At 29.3% G+C, this 12217-nt stretch overlaps 1 protein-coding gene across 1 annotated transcript in view; it reads right to left on the bottom strand.

The window, feature by feature from the left end:
- LOC148310670 (uncharacterized) overlaps window positions 1–496 on the bottom strand; it is a 117349-nt gene extending 116853 nt beyond the window's left edge. The window contains exon 1 of the mRNA XM_088258014.1: window positions 358–496. The gene's annotated coding sequence lies outside the window, so the exon portion shown is untranslated. The remainder of the gene's footprint in view (window positions 1–357) is intronic.
- Window positions 497–12217: the final 11721 nt, after the last annotated feature.

Raw genomic sequence — 12217 nt, 5'->3', positions numbered from 1 at the left:
TGCATAATATAAAAACAGTGTAATATTGATAGTTAACACATGAAGGAAAGGTGATCAGCTATAATTTGCGTATGAATATTAGAGTGGAAAAAAACCTTTATATTTATTTGACACCCCTCTGGGAATCGAACCGGGGACGTCCAGTACGGTAACCGAGCGCGCTGACCATTACACTACAGAGGCGGACAAATAGTACAGAGACAAAGGCATATGATATTAATGAAAGAAAAAAATGTATATCATTAATTCGTCAATCAATAGGTACTTATTATTACAGATAAAATACATTACTAATGATAATAACATGCAGTTTGTCTCGGTTCATTTTACTGTATAAAAATCATGGTGTTAACTTACTTCGTTTTTGCTTGAGATCGGCGATTTGAAAATGTCTGTATAACTTTTTTACATTTCGTCTCGAGGTTCAATAAAAAAAGTCTAGCACGTCTCAGACAATAAGCACGTGTTCACATTCACAGGAGGGCTGAACGGCGAGTCTGCTCGCTTTTGGCCTTATCATGCGTCGCATTTGAGAGATTGGCAGTTTCGGAACAACACCCACAAAGCAGATAAACATTAAACACGGGCCAGTCTCAACACCACAAAAAATAGAGATTAAATTAATAATATTATTTTTAAAAATATATAAAAATGAGAATTTTGATATAATATAATACACAGAAAACAAGCACAATATTTTAAGAATTATTTATGTATTTTGAAGAAAAAAAACACTTGATGTATTATGTTTTGCATATTTTTAAATCACTTTTTTTTACAGTTTGTAAATAAAATACTGGTCACAATTTCAAAAGATGCACAGTCAAGTTTTTCAAGCCTATTTTATTTGAAGGCGGAGGTGTTTGACGCTAAAACGGACCCGGCTGGCAATTTCAATATCGCTCACACTACGCAACGTGCGTTTGGTAAACAAGAAACTCGCTGAAAGTATGTACACTCGAGCAGACGCGAACAAACGGGGACGCGCGCTCCACGGACGACAGTCGCGAGGTGAATGGCGCCGCTAGGCAGGCGCGCGTCGCTAAATTTCAAACTGTACTGAATCAAAGGCGCCTCGCACGGATGGCAAAATTAAAACCCCGAGTAAAAAACTCTCCTCCAACCTCACAAAATTTTAACATATTCCTGAAAATGTTCTAACCCTTTCCAAAACATGGCACAAAATTAAAATTGATCAAGATTAAAAGCTCCAGAAGGATATCAAAATTACAAGAATATTTCGCATAGAACCAAAATTGTGACAATTGTAAAAATGTCAAATATAATTTTATCGAGATCCTTATTTATATACCGTGGCTGTAATGACTTTTTTACTAATTCTCTTGTTTCTTCTTGGCCACGGATTAGATATATTTCACTCGTCTGGGAGGAACTGCGGATATGCGGAGTGTCGCAATTTCGGAGCTTCGATTGTTCAAAGTTCGTGCACCAACGGGCTGAAACGGACAAGTCAGAAGTACATAGTAGTACTAGGCACTTGCTGAAACAGTTTAGTGAATTATTAACTGCAATGAGGAGCGTCTGTGTTGGTACTAAACACGCGTAGGGACTTGATGAATTTTTAATAAAATATTTTTTCACTTTACATTAACATAAAATAAGATGCAATGAATGCAAGAATGCAATAAATAATGAACCCCCCACAAACATTATAAATATCAAAGAAAATAATATTTTGTATAAAATTCACAATACTGACGGGTGTGTCGAAATGCTTGTTCAAATAAATAAATAAAAGGTTCTTTGCTAAATAAAAGCTTCCTCAAACCAACCATAGATGGCTCCAGTGAAATCACCCATAAAGTGTCATGAGATTTATGATATATATATATATATATATATTTATGTATATATATATTTATATATATATATATATATATATATATATATATATATATATATATATATATATATATATATATATTTATATATAATAAATGTTTCTTAATTTGAGTAGTGCGGTTGTCAATCCTGGGTAGAATGGTATCCTTATAGGAGACTTATAACAACACATTAGCAGTGTTTAACATACACAGGATAGTACGAGTACTTGTATGTAATTCCAAGTAACCATTTATACTATTTTCTCCTTTTCTCACTTACTATCTTTCATTTTCTATCCTATATATTAGTTATATCATTCATCGTTTCTTTTACGTCATATGCATCCAATCAAATACATTTCACTAAAACATTGATGAATCTAAAGCGCAGGACTGATCACCTTGCATTCATATTATTAATATCATATCCACCCCTTAAACACGTCGCGGTGCCTTATGTACCATTGGATTTTGATAATCATTAGACGGTGCTGAAATAATTTGGCACCAAACGGCATAAAAATAGTACATATAGAACATAAAATTAATGGCACAAGAAGAAAAATTAATTCTTAATGTCCAAGACATTAATTTTGGGCATCAATCAACGGAAATATAACTGGTATTGTATCCGATTTACATAATTTACTGACGGATAGCTAATTAATTATACAAAATAATTGCTAACACAATATTAAACATAATTGGCGTATTTTAAAATGAAATCATAATTACTCACGAGTATGTTTGGACAAAACATTTGAGTAAAAGAGACGAAAGCCAAAATATAAATTCCTGAAAGTCTGGAATATTAATGATATATTACACCTAATTAAAGTTTATGTATTAAGGATATTATTGGAGTTAATATATCATAAATTAAATTATTGTATAAACACTCTTATTATCACTATAATTATTATGTGATCAAAACGGTGTTTATATTGTTAAAAATTATTTTCCAGGATAGGATAATACGACAGAGCATTATATATTATGTCCTAATAAGGGTGTAAAAGATTCAAATTTAGTACAGACATTTCTTGGTGGAACTGCATTTTATAATGCATAAATGTAGCTACGTTGCATTGAAATATTGATGAATCGTGGTCTACAGTTTTCAATTTAAAACGTTATTTTTTATGGTGGGTACTAAACACTTTTGACACATAAAAAAGAACTGCTAAATTTGCCCTCTTAAAAATGTGTGGTCTCCTACTTCATTGGGTCGCGGGTCAATGGGTGAAAGAGCAGTCATAAATTAGGAGGTATTTTTAACATATCTATACCAAGTGGGGTACATTGTGCATTATTTAATATTTCGACACACCCAGTTTAAAAAAATATTCTTATTTTTAAAAACAGATATATGTTAAACTCTGAATGATACCGAATTGAGTATTGGTAAGCGCTTGCACCCTAAAAAATTAAAATATAATTTTTCCTTACTAAAATTTCCAGAAAAACATATGTAACTTCTAGTTAAGTTAGCGACTGTATGTGATCTATGGTATTGTATATGTAAGCAAACTGTTTGAAAACGAAATCAAATAAATGAAAAATGGAAATTTTATTTATATATATGTATCGATGTATTTTTTTACGACCTTATTAAATAATATATTTTTGATAATTTTGGTGATGTAGTAAAATAAAATGTTTGGGTCACCTTCATTGAAATATTTCAAAAGTTTTTGCGCTTAATTTCAGTTTCCGTTTTTGTTGTGCATAGTATGTAACTAAGATAATAATTAATAATGGGATAATTAAACAAAAATGGCATACAGTCAAATAAATAAAGGAAGTGTAAACCTTCTGAAAAATTGCTTTAATTAAACCTGTGTCTGCCATCTACCTATCAGTATAAAATATTTTTACAGAAAAAAAAATTCAAAAGTATTTTTTTTATGAAATGTATTCTTCGAAGTAACTTGATATTTTTGATTTGAGACAGTCTTTAAAAACAGATGGTTTTAACGTCAAAACTGTAACATCAGATTTGGCTTAAACATACTTAAATTAGGAAACAATGAGAGAATCACATAAAATAAAACAAATAATTAATAAATAAAAAAATAAAAAATTTGCTTGGGGTATAATTTGACGACTCGCTAGAGCACACCCATTAAATTTATCACTCTCTGAGCAAGGTTAAAGTCACCCTGACGTCTCGGTTTCTGCGGAGTACATTATTAATAATAAATCGACAAATGGCATTTAACCCTTTGAATATAACCATGACACTAAATCATCGGCAATGAATGGCCTTAATACACAAATGAATATTTATTTGTGGATGTGAAAATTGAATGCAGGATACTCTTATTGATTTACGCGTTTTTATGCGCACAGACATCGCGAGAGCGTTAAATAATGTGATTTTATGTTTACATCTTCTTCTTCTTCTTGTGATCTAGGGTAATCAAAAAAGTATTTTTGAAAAATTGGATAAAAAAATCATTTTATTTAGTGTATGAAACTTTTAGAACGATTTCTTTTTTTAATTAAGTAAGGAGGTTTATTTTATTTTTTATTAATAAGAGTTTATTTTATATTTTCCTTAATGTCAGGTAATTATTATTACTGTAGTTCTTTAGTCTTTATCAGAGAACTCTTTCTGTATCTCCTCTTATATCCTTTATTTATTGTTAATAACACTTTGAATTTTGAGTTTAAATCACTCGTAAACTTTATAAAATTCAAAATTCGGAAGCTTTATATACTGAAAAAAAGAAGGTAAGGAGGATTGAGTGCAATAATAATAAAATTAAGAATAAGCTACACATACGGTGTTTGAAAATGATGCGGAATACATCGAAACACGTGTCACAGAAGATTTTAAGAAATAGTGGTATTTACCAAGTAAAACAATAATTTAAAAATTCCACATTCTTCTCCATCCAATTGAAATGTCAAAAAATGTTGTTTATTGAAATACATATATGAAGACTTGAATTCACATTAGATATACATATTTTCTTCAGAATCAAACATAAGTAACGTAAAATTAACATATCGCTCACTCCTTTCAAGAACGTCATAAATCAAAAATCGTCTATTTTCAGTTGTGCGTGTTTTCGGAATGTCCAGATAATGTACTATATCCCAGCAAAAGAGGCATATTTTTTAACTTAATATTTACCCGCTACAGGGCAGAAAGTGTTGTTTTTGCATTTTGAAGTATTTTTGTGTAAGTATTTTTTTAAAAAAAGTAGATATTTTTCTAATGGAGAAAAAACCTTCAGGTCTTACCTAAAAAGATCTTTTGCCCATTAAAACGTTTAATAAGTGGCTTGATATTTATTTTTAATACATTGTATTATTTGTTTAAACTTTAAAAACGATCTCCTGAAAAATCAAGTTTTTTGATTTATGACGTTCTTGAAAGGAGTGAGCGATATGTTCATAATGCAATGTTACATAAGATTTTGTTCACTCGATCGAACATTAGATTTATCACTTATTGCATAATTAACGATCATTCTTGAAAGCGAAAGGTTTTAAATATACAATATAGTCATGTTAGACATAAAATATATTGTTATTTTTATGGTTATTGCATTTTGATGTTCGGGTTGTGACATCGACCGACTATTATTGTTATTTGCATGTAAATAGAGAATCACCATTCAGTGAACTCAATTTCATAACCTTATGTCTTCGTGTTGGCACATAATGAGAGTCAACCTTGAGTATTCTGGATACATATTATTTTACAATGATTAAAGAAAACACTTCGTTTTTTACCACTTGAGTTTTATTTTAGACTACATTTTTCAGAAGTTAAACCTCCATCATTCAGGTCTGTATAATAACTAAAGTATAAAATATAAAATTGTTCTATAAATAAGGAGAGGGTAAAGTAAGGGGAAGGGGTTAGTCAAGGAACGGAGTTTGAAAACAAAGGAAAAATGGAGAGCAATGGCGAAGAATTTTGAAACAATATATTATTTAATAAATTATTATTAGAATTCAGGTTTTTTTGTATTTCTAAATTTTCAAGATAATTCATAATTTGGCCTTTATATGGAACAAGGTGTAATAATTTTAATTTATGAGAGTGAAATGAGTGATTGGTATCTATTATATGATTTGCAAATTCCGAAAAATAATTACTAACAAGACCGCTATGATGTTCTTTAATTCTAATCTTTAAATTTCTCGCAGTTTGGCCAGTATATTTTCTATCACAATCTCCACAATTTTATATTTTATATTTTAGTTACTATACAGACCTGAATGATGGAAGTTTAACTTCTGAAACATGTAGTCTAAAATAAAACTCAAGTGGTAAAAAACGAAGTGTTTTCTTTAATCATTGTAACATGTCTTACCACAAAGTTAATGCCGAAACAATAAATAAAACATATTATTTTTATGTAAATATTTACATGAACACTATAAAATATGTCGGCAAAAACTAATTGATATTTTATCGTTTAAAAATACAGGAAATATCTAATGGTATGTGGGATGTAATTGTTATTTAATATGCGTGTGTGCTTAATTAATATGGATGTGTTTTATTGATTTGGTTAGGTTTCGTATTCAAACAAGACTGCGAAAGGTTAGTTAAATTCAAGATTTATTGATATTTCAACATCGATGAAGAAGTCTACATGTATTTGATGTGTCTATCCTCAAATACCCCTCTTCATCTCTGTGGAGATATCAATAAACATCTTGATATGAAAATCTCCAAATTGGAACTAATCTAGAATTTATGAACAAATATGGACACACTCAAGAAATTATCTTTTTTTTAAACTATACACAATATCTTCTTCTTCTAACCCATATCCGTAGTCAATGGTGGATAGGGCGCTGCATCGTATTGACGCAGTGTTATCTTGGTCGTTACTTACATGAAGGCAAAGTAATCATTACTTGCACTCCTGCACTTCAGGGACCAGTCCACGGTAATATTAATAGATATTGAGTGTAAAATCACCAATATTTATTTTCATCCCCCTGGGAATTGAACCCGGGACCTCCAGCACCGTAGATAAACACGCTAACCGTTACACTACGGAAGCGGACAATATACAGTATTATAATGTAAATATAATTCTTTTAAAGTTCAACCTTTACTTTGGAGTTCGATAAAGTTACCATAGTAAGTCATAATATATATCTTGAAAGTTCAGTTTTTCGACTTAGATAGTATTTGAAAAAATGTAATGAAGATTTTGATACATAAAATGAAGGTGGTTCGAAATTGACTGGGAAAAATTAAAACTAAACAAAAAAATCAGGCTTCAATCATAGGATCAATTAATTTTGTGGACACGTCATATGGGAATGGAAGAAAAATTGAAATATGTAATTAAAAAATCCTCCATCCTTTGTATCGAGTGAGTTTTATTCTGGATTAAATCCTCGTTTGTTAAAAATATGTTTTGCAGAAGCAAATGGTACAGGAAATTAAAAAGGATACGAAAATGTAGTATGTTTAACGAAACGAAGTGCTTTCATTGATTTATAGTTATGTAGGAAAAAACGGCATTCCGCTTGGGAAATTACAATTTTGGTTCTTCTGTAAATTACTAACGAAAAAATAGATAGTAACAGTATGAAGTATTTGAATGTATTAACGTAAATAAAAAATACTAATTGTACAAGGCATTTTATTTAAATCAAAGTTGAAATGCTTTTTCACCGCACAATACTTTTGTTCATAGAATCATCATCATATTTTGATAAAAATATACCAATAGTGTAGAATTTTGTTAGTAAATGGAATATTTGGTGAAACATTATTTTTCTACTCTAGCAACATTCTATGTTTTAACTTTTTGTGACTGGTGTACTTAATATGTTTGTACTTACAAAGGGAGAATATGAGTAGTAAATTACTAATATATATATATATATATATATATATATATATATATATATATATATATATATATATATATATATATATATATATATTGTTTTCAATTATGTAACATTAAATTCATATCATAAACGTATATCCAAAAAACAACAACTAATTCTTTCTTTTGATTTGATATATTGGACGAGATTTCAGATGTTTCTGAATGATATAGATCTTCTCGTTATTTTCTCTTCGGTGAAACCAAATGAAATAAAATTACGACTCCAACGATGGAAGTTGATACAATTCCACCCTTAAAAGATTTTCCTATTGATGATAATCTTTTTCGATAATCTAGTATTGAATTGTTTCAACATTTCGACCTTCTTTGGGACATTGTGTGATGGAAATGAGAATTTATATTTTTGAAATAGAGTTTACTTTTATTTATTTTTATTTTTCTATCTTAAATAAAAATCTTAAGTGTGACCAAATTACTTTAGAATATATCAGTAATATATATATATATATATATATATATATATATATATATATATATATATATATATATATATATATATATATATATATACGTGGTAATATTTTCCTTTTGAAAATTAAGTGTAAATAATATGTAAAGTGGGTGTATAATAATAAAATAAACAATGTGTTGCTTTGTAATTAAAGAAACGACAATAAAAGTTTATTCTTAATTAATCTTTACAATAATTTTTATATCTATCTGATTCTGACAGTTATTTTTTCCTATCGGATCTCTTTTGTTTAATTCTGTGCGACGCATGCGACATCTGTGGTAGAACTGTTTTATAATATGTAGGTACTTTTTGTAAGTACTTAATAAAATGTATAGGTAGGTACCTAGTTATTTTATTACATCTCCCCCCTTGGGGAAGAAAATTCATAGTAAAATTTTCACTCGTCCTCCGGATCATCTCCTTGAAGTGAAGGGACTGGTATAAGTTTAGTGATATGATAAAGGTTTGATTTTATTTTTTTGTGACCTGTATCAATTCTGTATATTGAGTTAGAAATTTTTTGAATAATTTTATAAGGTCCAATTTTTAGTTCATCCAATTTTTTTCTGTTTAGCTTGTTTCCATTTTCCACATACACCATGTCTCCTACGTTGAATTCGCAGCCTATTCTATTTTTGTCAAATAATGTTTTATTGTAATTATGTGATTTTATTGTATTTTCAAGCGCTATTTGCCTGTCTCTAATCCAGTCATTATTAGATTTTCCTTGTTTTAATTCGTTGGGTAAAATATTTACATCTGTACCATATAAAAGATAACTTGGGGAAAAGTCAGTGACTGAGTGATTAGTATTATTATATTTATTAACACATTCTTGAGCTATTGTGGTCCATGCTCTTCTTTTCCCTTTTTCATTTATTTTGCATCTGATTTTGTTCACCAATGTTTGATTCAGCCTTTCATTTAGGCCATTTGAGAATGGTGCATTTACTGCAGTGAAGATTATTGGGATCCGCTTGTCATTTAAGAATTCCTTGAATTCTTTCGAATTTATTCCTGGGTATTGGTCGGTGAGAAGCATACCAATATCCTCGGTTTCTGTTATTTTCATGACTAGTTTTATAAAATCATTTGCATTCTGAGTTTTTGAGGTTAAAATAAATGCGTATCTTGTAAAGTGATCCACTAAGAGATGTAGATATTTTTTTGTTGATCTTGAACCTCCTAAACCTCCAATTGTGTCTAAAGATATTATTTCAAAAGGCTTTGTGGCCGGGCCTAGATGAGACATAAATCCAAATTTTTTTGTCCTCTTGATTTATTTTTAATACAAATTTCACAATTTCTACAAATTGTTTTTATGTTTTTCGTCAAATTTTTGGCTGTGTAATGTGGACTAATAGTCTTTTGCATTTGTCCAATTCCAATATGGCATAGGTTTTCATGTATGTCTTTTATGATTTCGATGCTAAACGGTTCTGAAAGAATTATTTTTTCTTTTTTCTTGACCTTTTTAAAATAGACATTGTTTTTTTCAATCCATTTGTTTTTTTTCTGTTGAATTCTTTCATTTTTATTCTGATCTCTTAAAATATCTTCTAATTTAACCAAATTTACAACTTTTAATTGTTCATCTGCATTTTCACTCGATTCTAATACTGGATTCCTGCTTAGACAATCTGCTTCTAAATTCTTCTTTCCTGGATTATATTTTATTTCAAATTCATATTGCGATAAATAATATGTTAAATCACCTAACTCTTCATCGGTCCTAGATTTCAGATTCATATTTTCCAAAGGTTTGTGATCTGAATAAACCGTAAATGATTTACCTATTAACCAGTATTGCCAGTATCTTACTGCTTCCTTAATTGCTAAACATTCTAAATATATTGCTTTTTTTTTCTTCTGGGCTTCATTTAGTTTTTTTGAAAAGTATGCCACAGGTTTTTCTCTACCATCGGGCTGCTTTTGTTTCAAAATGGCCCCAACACCTTCTAAAGAAGCATCGGTATAAATGTTGATTGGTAAATCCTGATCAAAAATTTCTAGAACGGGCTGTGAGCAAAGCATGCTTTTTGTTATTTCAAATGCTTTTTGGCATTTATCACACCAAATAAATTTTTGATTTTTCCTTAGTAAGTTATGCAATGGATCTAGTATTATTGCACTCTTTGGTATGTATTCATGGTAAAAGTTTATTTTCCCCAGAAATTGTCTTACATTTTTTATCGTTTTTGGAACAGGAAAATTCTTTATTGAAATCAAATTATCCTTTACTGGTTTTATTGAATTATTTTGAATTATATGACCTAGATATTTTACCAAGTCTGACGCAAATGCGCATTTTGTAAATTTTAACCTGAAACCTTCCGTTTCGATCGCTTCCAGCAACTGTGTTAGATGTTTAATGTGCTCAGCAAAAGTTTTAGAAAATATAAGAATATCATCTATGTAATTAACGGTGAAATCTGTAAGTTTATACTTTCTTAATATGTTACCCAGTATCCTTTGAAAAATTGCTGGTGAGGTCTTCAATCCAAATGGTAGGCAAGTCCATTGGAAATGTCCTTCTTGTGTAACAAATCCCGTCTTTTTTCTGTCTTCGATTCGTAAAGGAATAGACCAAAACGCTGAGTTTATATCTAGTGTTGAAAAAAATTTGCAATTCCTGGTCTTTATCATTAGGTCTTCAATTAAAGGAAATGGTTGAGCTTGAGGCACTACTATTTTATTCAAGTCTCTGAAATCTATACACAGTCTGGATTTTTTGTTTTCCTCTTTTTTAAATGCCAATGTAACAGGTGCAGCAAATGGACTGTAGGATTCTTCTATTAGCTTATTATCCAGTAATTTTGCAATTTGTTTTTCTATCTCCTTTTTATCTTCTACAGTACATCTGTAAGGCCTCTTACTGCAATATCTGTCTACTAGTAAGTCTATCCTCGCTTCGTATCCACTAACAGTGCCGATATCATATTTGTCTTTTGCAAAAACGGATTTATATTTGCAAATCAGTTCATTTATTTTAGATTTTTGAAATTGATTTAAATGATTTATTTTTATTTCAAAATCTTCTTCTTTTACATGTTCATTATAATTTATTTTGCACTCCTTGCTGTTGTTATTTTCTGTATTTTTAAATTCACTATTTTTAATTTTATATTTTGTAGAAATTTTTTCTACTTTCTTTTTATTTTCATTTTTCAAGCATTGTCTTTGTGTTATTTTTAAGTCTTCATTTTGGATTAGTTTAAATTTTTTTATCATATCTAATCCTATCAAAAAATCATATTTGAAATTTTCTTCATCAATAATATATACATCAACGTTTTTTTCCAATTCAAATATTTTTATTTTCAAAGTCGTCAAACCGTTTGTCTTTTTAACACCATTAATTGTTACTAAATCTGCTTCATTCATATTGTTTCCTTTTCCTTTTAGTTTTAATAACTTAGAATTTATTAGAGAAACATTTGAACCTGAATCGTAAATTCCAAATATTTCAATTTGATCATTTAGTAATAGTTTGACATTTATTAATGGTGTTACTATTCGTTTTTTTGATCGGTTTCGTTTAACTTAGCTTCTATAACTGAATTGTTTACATGTCTGATAGTATTTTTATTATTAAACTTATCATCCTCCTTTGTTCTAAACCAGCACGTTACTTCAGGGTGATATCGAGTTCCCTTATTTAATTTTTCACAAATCTTACATGGACTTTTATCTTTAATTTTACCACTAGTTCTTAGATTTCCATATCTTCTTTGATCCGAAAACCTTTTTTTATTTACAATGTTTTCGTGTTTTTTTACTTCATTGAATAAATCGACTGTATCTTCTATTTTTTCTCTATCAATCTTATTAATTATAAATTCTGGTAAACCAGCCACAATAAGATCTACTAAGGTACCCATGTCGATCGTTCTTCTCATCTCCAACAAAAGTTTTTCCTTCCTTATGGCATAGTCTAACAAGGAACCGTCGTTATATTTAAAAGATAATGCAAACATTACATGGTTCCATCCCTTGTTTGTAAATGTTTTACAAAA

This window comes from Brachycentrus maculatus, unplaced genomic scaffold (genome assembly GCF_059751285.1).
Source record: "Brachycentrus maculatus isolate JH-2025_06_01 unplaced genomic scaffold, ASM5975128v1 h1tg000089l, whole genome shotgun sequence".
NCBI lineage: Eukaryota > Metazoa > Arthropoda > Insecta > Trichoptera > Brachycentridae > Brachycentrus > Brachycentrus maculatus.
Note: the sequence above shows the minus strand (reverse complement) of the source record. Positions and strands in the feature narration are given on the sequence as shown.